This window comes from Argiope bruennichi, chromosome X2 (genome assembly GCF_947563725.1).
Source record: "Argiope bruennichi chromosome X2, qqArgBrue1.1, whole genome shotgun sequence".
Classification (NCBI taxonomy): Eukaryota; Metazoa; Arthropoda; class Arachnida; order Araneae; family Araneidae; genus Argiope; species Argiope bruennichi.
Window position 1 is genome coordinate 66,642,503 of NC_079163.1, and position 8,851 is coordinate 66,651,353.

The window sequence follows — 8,851 nt, forward strand, 5'->3', positions numbered from 1 at the left end:
ATAATTATGGTTGTCTCTTTATTCATAGCTAATATTTATGAATTTTGCTAATAAGATGAATTATATATAAAACGCTTCTAAATCCTAATATTATTTAGTTTCAGTCTATCAATATTAGTTTGAAAGGATTTTGCAAGATAGTTTTTGAAATACTCCTGTTTCATACGTAAATTCAAGTCTCTCTAGAAAATAAAAAAACATAATAAAAATAAATGTAAAATATAAGGGGCGAAAAAAGGAAGAGATGAAATGGTTAAAAAAAATTGTGATTCTTCAATGAGAAAAAATGCAGTGTATTATTTAATACATCGGTATGAATATTTAATATTAAGTATAAAATTACTAATTTTTATCATTCATATTTTTCTATATTTCAGCATTTAGTATTAAATTCGCTTTTTGAGCTTTAAGTCTCATTAAATATTAAATAGTATGTGATAATTATTTAACAGTGGATCAAGTAGTTTTGTCAAGAAAAAATAATTTTGACTATCTTTCATACAAGTAAGTCATAAGTTTTTTCGATAGCGTTTATATAAACACGAAAACAAATTTCAGACATGAACTATAATTACTAAATTAAATTCATTTACTTAACAAAAATAGAAGATTTATTTAATTAAAACATATTATAATTTTTTAAAACATCAATTATTAATATAAATGCGGCTATAATAACGAGAAGTTACTTTATTTTGAAGTATTTGACAAGACGAACGTTGAAGTACATGTATGCTACGCTACCGAAATCCCTCTAATAAATTCACTACTTTCAACAAACTTACTTCACCCCATTGTCGAATAAATCATTAATAATTTCAGAAGAAGTGACAATAAGCCTTTGTGATTTGCCGCCACCATAGCTCAGTGGTTAGAGCACTGGTCTCGTAAACCAGGGGTCGTGAGTTCGAACCTCACTGGTGGCTAACGTCGAAAGATATCGCATTTAATGCGTATCTTTTAATATGAGCGCTTTTGGAGCAACAAAAAGTTCTAAATAGGGGTTGATAACAAATTTTGGAAACGTCTTTTTTCTTTTCTGTCTTCAACATCAAAAAATGAAAGTAATTGATCATTAATTTTTCTAGTAAAACGTATTTATTCAAAATTCTCTTAGTTAAAAGTAATTCATATTATATTGCATACCCTTATATTATATACCTATTTATACATACATTAAGTGCCCTCACAATTAAAAAAAAAAAACGAAAACACGTTGCGAGTTAAAGAAGTTAAAGATTCCTTTTATAAGGAACATTAAAAAAAAAAAAATAAGTATTTATCATTCCATTCCATGTTATTTAGAGTGCCTTTTGATAAAAGATTTTTTCCCCCTTTCATTTTTTTATTCTCAATATAAGGTTTTTTCATTTTCCATTCCATTAATGAAAACAATTTCTAGCAAATCAAGCAATGAATGAATCTAGCAATTCCCGCGAAATCAAGAAATGAATGATTTCATAGAATTGCTATCAAGGTGCTGGTAGCAATAAAAGTAAATGGAGGGAAAAAAAATAGTATTTATATTTCATGTCATACACGAAATTTAAATAAGGAAAATTATTATTCCACTAATCTTCCATCAGATAGCAGCACGAGCTAGTCATTGAATGCTTGCATGGACTGCCATCTACCGACTTGCCTATTGCATGGACTGCCATCTACCGATTAACATTGAATCCAGTCTTGGGATCATGATGAAAATTGAAGGAATTCCCTTTCCATTTCAATAAAGGATTTCTCTAAGGTCAAACATTTATATTGCCATGAAAAGCTGCTTGCTCTCAATCAGTTGAATTTTCTCTTTTTGTTTGGGAGTTGTTCCTAATCTTTTCTGTACTTTTATACAATTTTATATTCATTGCCTTTTTATTTTAAAACCTTAATTTTCAAATAAAGATACAGCAGCAAAAAAGAAAAAAAAGGAGGGGGGTATCCTTTTCAATTATGAAATCTACTTTAAAATTTATCTGCGTACGTTAGATTTCATCCTGTTAAAAGATTTGTAATAATTATTTATAGGCCTTCAGCCTACAAATAAAGAAAACTTATTTGCCATCACAGTGCCTTTTAATTAAACATCATTTGTAGATAATGTATACTAACAATACTAATTGCAGATATTGCCAAATTCAATATTGCTTCTATATGATCTTTGGAAGCTGTATATGATATGAATTAGAGATTATGAATGTGATTTACCGAGAATTTTCGATATTTTACTGGAAACTTTCAACATCTGTTGTTTCCATTTAATTAAGTTTTGAGTGATTGTTTTCTTTTAGTTTGCTAAAGATATATTTTTTAAGACTTAGTAATAAATTTATACATTTCAGTAAGTAATCGATAAAAATAAAACTCCCAATATTAACTAATTCCAAAGTCATTAATTTATCTTATTCAGCATTTAAGAATTTAAACAGTTCTTTGGAGCTGTTGAGGATCTCAAATCATTAGTTCAGAAGCTTGAATCTACAAATAACCCAAATGAAAATATTTTTTAAAAACATGTTAACTGTTATTAAACTTTAACCATGAATATTGTAATGAAGTAAATATTCCTTTACATAGTCTGAACGGCAAGAAATTTTGTAAGGTTCTGGGCCCGAGTGTCTCGGCTATCTTATTCAAGCCAAAAAACAAGATGCCTTTCTTTGCAGTTATATGGCTAATTCGTTTAGAGATTAAAATTCTGGCAAGTAAATTTTAAATGTTGTCTGCATTAGTCTATGTTTTATTTGATTTTACTCCTTTTCTCAAATCTAGTTTATTATTAAACATATTTAAAAGTAATCCATATCATAAGAAGGATCATATTAACAATTGTGTCGTATTCTAATTTACTTCCTACACACACACTTGCAAGCATTCTGAATTTTTTATTATTACCTTTAAGTTACTCTTACAGAAAGAAAAAAAAAACTGATCGGCATATACGGCAATTGTGATTTTAAATAATTCATGTTCATATTTGATAAAGCTCTATTCATTGCTAAGTAATTCATGTTCAAAATTCAATACACGGAGCTTCTCTATAAAACTAGCTTAATTACTTCAGATATTGTTGTTAAAACGTCTGAGAAAATCTTCACACCCAAGTTCCACCAGTGTAGCCCATACCTCACCCAAACAATAAAACAATCGATAATAAGTACTTATATTAATCGATAATTATATAGTATTCTAGCTTAAAATCTATTTCAGAATATTTGCATAAATATTTATGTAATTCCAGAAAACTATATTTTCAGCAACCACTTAAAATCGGTGTATTAGGAATGAAAAGGCCAATTTAAAAAATTTTTTACAAGAAGTCATGACCAAACACAAAGTTTTAAAAGGCGACTTTCTCGAATTCATTAACGAAATCTTTTTTCCTTCGAAAATAATATCGGTAATTTTTAATCATTTGGAATTTATGGTAGTAAAACAAAACTACTAAATGTTTGTGCCATTATTGAAAACATATTCAAGCTAAATACTCCATTTTTATGCAAACGCACAAAATAATTAGAAAAGAGGCATACGCGATTAAACAACTGCCTGCATACATGTCATGAGAGTTTCTCAGTCGTTCTGGTGTTATTGAAGTTTGTGTCCTCTCATAAATTTGAATAAAAATAATTTTAGATTTTAACCATGAAGCCAGTACTACAATATTATTAAATAACAAAAAATATACTAAAAATGATTCTTTACTCTTTGTACATTTCAGAATCGGGTATGGTAAATTATCTCACCATTATAGAGAACTTATTTAAAGAAAATGTATTATTTATTATTTTCCAAACAAAATTATAGCTAGCAAACGCATACAAACGTGGATTAAATTTGTGATGTTGTAAATTTAGTACCTCTAATGAAGGTACTGAAGATTTTCTATCTACTCTCTAGTGAAAGTTACTTATAAAATTTTGTTTTTATAACATAGCATTATTATAAATAGGTATAGTAATCTGAAGTAACATATTGTGGTAATGAGAAAAAGATTCCAAAGCACTCGTCATAACGTTATAATTGAAAGTAAGCTGAACAGGAGGCGGCATATTCTGAAAAGCACAAAAAATGGCCACAACTCAGCAATAAAAACTGAGAAGTAATAATGCAGACGACAGCACAGTGGTTAGATGGAAAATTTATGCCACTACCATCATGATCATCTGATTTCGAATCATCTGTGGAATTTATTGCAAAGGAAGAACACCGATATCGACGGTATAGACAAAGCTTTTGAAAATAAATAGAATCCTGAAAGTAATTTAAAAATCTATGGGGTATTTCAGAGCGAAAAGAAAATTATATCAACAGAGTTATCAGTAACATCATTAAGGTGTGAGTCATGTGGAAGAACATTGACTCTCACACAGGAGAGGTAAATGCGAGAAACTCCGACAATATAGTCCCCAAACACGAACAGAAAATGTCATATGACATACGTAGTTATTTTGGACAGGCAATGCATGGAATAGGTATAAGAAGAATAATTTCTTACGCTTTAAATGAAGTGGTAACTAATAACAAATAACATACAAACTCTCAACTGCAATAGAACGAAAAGCTCAAGAGTTGCAGTGTCGGATGGTATTCAAACACTGCAAAATACCAAAGCGCTCAGAACCCTAAATCATACTGCTGCGTTTGATACGGGAAAGAAAGAATGCTTGGTAAATACGGAATAGGAAGATTCGATAGGTATCCTCAGATACCATCGAGAATATCTTTAAAATATGTAAATATTTTTCGCACTTCTCCAAATATAAAGTATTTGGAGGAAAAATAAGCTTCCAATCAAAATTCTAACCCCAGAACAATAATTCATTCAACATATGTAATTCAGGAATAACGACATCTCGAATATGAAAATTCAGATAGGAATGACAATTTCGCTTCCTGAAGAAGTTGATGCTTATACTCTCCCATAGTGTGCCCATTGTTATCATAGCAAGCTGACTACTTTTTTTATTTTGTAACTGTCAATTTATTATTAACTTTCTTAACTATAGTATTAAAATCATGTTGCTTTATTTTCGAAATCCCTGCAATGCTTATCGTACAGTTATCACTGATATCTGCCGTTTGCTAAAGTGCAGCCCATTCTGCTCGCAAGAATGGGAAACACCCAGGACACGGACTCGCACAACGACCGTCTGCATGAGAGACCATTAAAGGAAACGATCACTATTATGATCACCTTCAATTATGAAATTCAGTAACGGGAGGAGCTTAGGAAAACAGATGGAAAGGACAAGATTATTTTAAGTGTGTGGGTTTTCATGGAAGTTTCTGATTTGTTATTGAACAGACTAAGACAATTATTTAATAAAAGTTGTTCTACCCGTCACCCACAAGTATTTATACTATTGAAACTCCAGAAAGTACCATGCACGTTGAATTTGTCAAGTACAATAAAAGGTATGAAAATCTGACCCAATCCATTGTCTATGTCTTTCTGAGAAATGGCATAAAGGAGCAGCAAATAAGCACTGCGGACTGACCAAGGCTCACGAATAAACTTGTACAGACAGAGCCTAAAAGAAATTTGTAGAATCAGGGGTGTGCTAGGGTACGAAATAGATGTTAAGATACAGACGACTCCTGAATGATTTGTTCCAGTGTCAGAATTTTATTACAGCGTTACAACTTTAATTATCAAATTTCAAGAAGCTTTTTAATGATCCAGATAAAAAAGAACAAAATATGTTAATGGTGTTCTTTATGTCTTGCAATTTGGACTGTATGTCGCAAAAATTCCCATTAAAATTTGGCTTTTCTGAAAAATAATATGAACAGGTAGTAGAGTTAAAAATTTCGCAAATCAAGCGTAAATCTTAACCCTTATCTCATGGGAGGAGTGAAAGGCAATAGGAGCACACCGCTAAATATGGACGATAATTCCTCGGGGGCAATATTCAGCTCCTAAGGAGGAATAACTTTTTTTTATACTCTGTTTTTATGTCTGACTTTTACAGGTCACGTTTCGAAAGTTGACTTTATGCAGTTTTGTAATTTTGAGTTTTAGTATTTTCTTGTTTTGATGCTTCAAGAGCACTTGATACAGATGAATGACATGGAAAATCAAAAGAAAATAACTTCGATGTGTTTAAAGGTTTAGAGGAATTTCCAGCAGCGTAGGCATGACTAGTTCTAGTAATCGTTGTTGTATATAACTCTCGCCATTCTTCGAGGTGAAATATTTGCCCTTTAATTCCAGTGATGTGCATTTTCAGTTGTCAGCATAGCCAAAAGTAAGTAAGATTACCTTTGTAATTGATAGTATGCAATGTTGCGCATTGCTTATTATCATGATTTTTCAGCACAACAGCTGCAAGTAAAAGTCCTACAACAGTTACCTTACGAGTGATCAAAACGTTGGTACTAAAAATATAATGTAGGGTCGAACTGGTAATTTGATATATCCGACATAAATTAATTCCGACAACTTTTGACATGAAAGTGGGGTTACAATTATCTATATATCATGGAATGCAATATCGAAAATGGAAACATTTATGCCAACAGTTACGGGGAAAAATGAAAAATCAAAAGAAATCAGTTTCAAAAAATAAAAAATACACATTAGGTAATTCTGGTTATAAAGGCTGGGCGAAAATCTTTAATTCTTTGTCTGGATGTCGTTTTAAGTACGTGTCATGGACAGCGGTATTTATTGTTGTAAAATAGAAGGTTTTAAAATCTACCCATCAAACGGACTCTTTAAATTTTCGTTTGAAAATATATCAAAAGATGTTTTTTTTTTTTTTTTTTTTTTTTTTGTCGTTTGCTGCTTTTAAACAGGTGGATATTTTCAGCAGTTTCTTTAGAATCATAATATATATATATGTCAATAGAAGATTATTCCATTGCATTTTCAGTTTTGTTATGTGAGGTGGCATTTATTATCATATATTCAAAATCAGTTTTCCTATGGTAATTTGATATCAGGAGTAATTTTGCCAATATTTGCTGCAGCTGTTGAATGAAAAAATTATCCAATATAGTAGAAGTCGAAACCTGAACAGACGATATTGTCGTAAACTTAGAAATTTCTGAAGGAGCTTTACTTTGGTTATCAACTGATGTTTTTAGTCGTTTCTTAATTTTTTTTTCTTCGTAACTGTTTTCAAATCAGGCAAATCCTATGAAATTGCCGCTGCAGCACAGATTCGAAGGGAATCCAGTTTTTCATTTGAAATAATATATGAGTTAGGTAGACCTGAAGATCTAGGTAGATCAGACACTGAATTTGTGTTTAAGAATTGTAAGAGTTTTTCTAAAATAGTAGAAATATTAAGTAGGTCTTGGGGCCTTATTTCCGTAGCATTTTCATGCCGTTTCATTAGCTAAAGGAGTTGTCATCTGCTTAGCATTTTTTTTTTTTTTTCTGAATTACGGAAGCCTAACTATTATCTCATATAGGTTGGTAGGCTTTAGATACAATTAATTTAAGTATCCAATTTCTTATACATAATGATTTTCTTTTCAATCTTTTAGGTTATTCAATATCGAGAAAATGAAATATAGTCACTTTTAAAATTTACAAACCTTTTCTTAACTTTACATTTAGTATTTTCATGACCAACTTCTGTGAAGCGAGTGCATGACAGCGTCCTTTTGCATGCAGTCTGCGAATGTCCGATAGGTTGGCATTTGAAGCATCGCAATAGGTTGGATACATGTGGTCAGAGAGAGAGGCGCATATATCCTGTTTTTGTATATCATAGCAATTCATGAGAGCTGAAAGTAAGTATAAGGTGCTTTCTATTTAAAAGCTGACAGTTCATCTGTATACTTAAACGCAGTACATGGCTTATTCTCTGACTTCGAACTTGTGGTTGATTTCTTCTAGTGGAAAACATGGGATAATTTTTCACAATGACAACACCTTTTGAAGAGTTTTATAAGGAAATATAGATACAGATTGCAAATGTTTTGAGATTTCCAAGAGGTAACTTCCACATTCAAATCTCCTGAACAAAATGTTTTGACAGGTTTAACCTAATGTGTCTCATGGATTTCTTTGCTGAAAAGGATGAAAATACCATGTAAAGTCTTTGTTTGAAGATGCACTTTTAATGATAAAGTAGGTAGAAAATGCAGCTTTAGAAGTGTTTGGAAAATTTTATTGCCCACTGAAGGGAAATGATGCTTTCTTACCTATGCGACATTAAGGATTCGAGCCCAATGTTCCACCCTCTATGGATACAACAAAGAATAGCAGCCATAGGCTATGGAAATTACCAGCTTCGATGCTCATTATAACGTCAAATGGAATCTATAAGCTCGGTGCCATCTTCAGAGATAGTGACCACAATAACGGCAGGCTCAATATATTGATACCTTCACTAGATTTCTAACAGTCTAACATTCAGGTGGCTAATTACCAGTCGAATTGATACGCTGAATCTCACAGTGTACGACTCGTTTAATTAGAGGCCATGCAGGCTAATGCGTAAAGTTTTGGGTTCTCCAAAAAAGCAAAAAAAAAAAAAAAAGCAACAATTTCTCATGGAGAGTCCATCGTCTGCTTTCGGGGGATGGAAGTAAAGAACAAAATATAAGGCGAAGAAAAGGATAAACATAAACATAACATCCCTGAGAGCCTCTGGATTGGGACATTCGTACTTGCCAACAAAAGGCGAGTCCCTGAGTGGTTGACACATCGGGAATCAACTGTGCATCGTTTGTCTAACGAATTACCCCTCACAGCCAACACGTGGAGTTGTTGGCTGCCATGAGAAGCAAGAAACCAACTGAACAATCGCATCTTTTCTTTGAAAGATCTCTCGTTTCCTATCGATGGATGGCAGATGACAAACAGAAGGCATAAAGGAAGGTGAACTTTAAGCGAATA

General features: G+C 31.8%; 1 non-coding gene across 1 annotated transcript; it reads left to right on the forward strand.

Annotated features, from left to right (window-relative positions):
* The first annotated feature begins 853 nt into the window (after nucleotides 1-853).
* Trnat-cgu (transfer RNA threonine (anticodon CGU)) lies at nucleotides 854-926 on the forward strand. The gene has a single exon. It is a non-coding gene; the product is annotated as a tRNA-Thr (tRNA).
* Nucleotides 927-8,851: the final 7,925 nt, after the last annotated feature.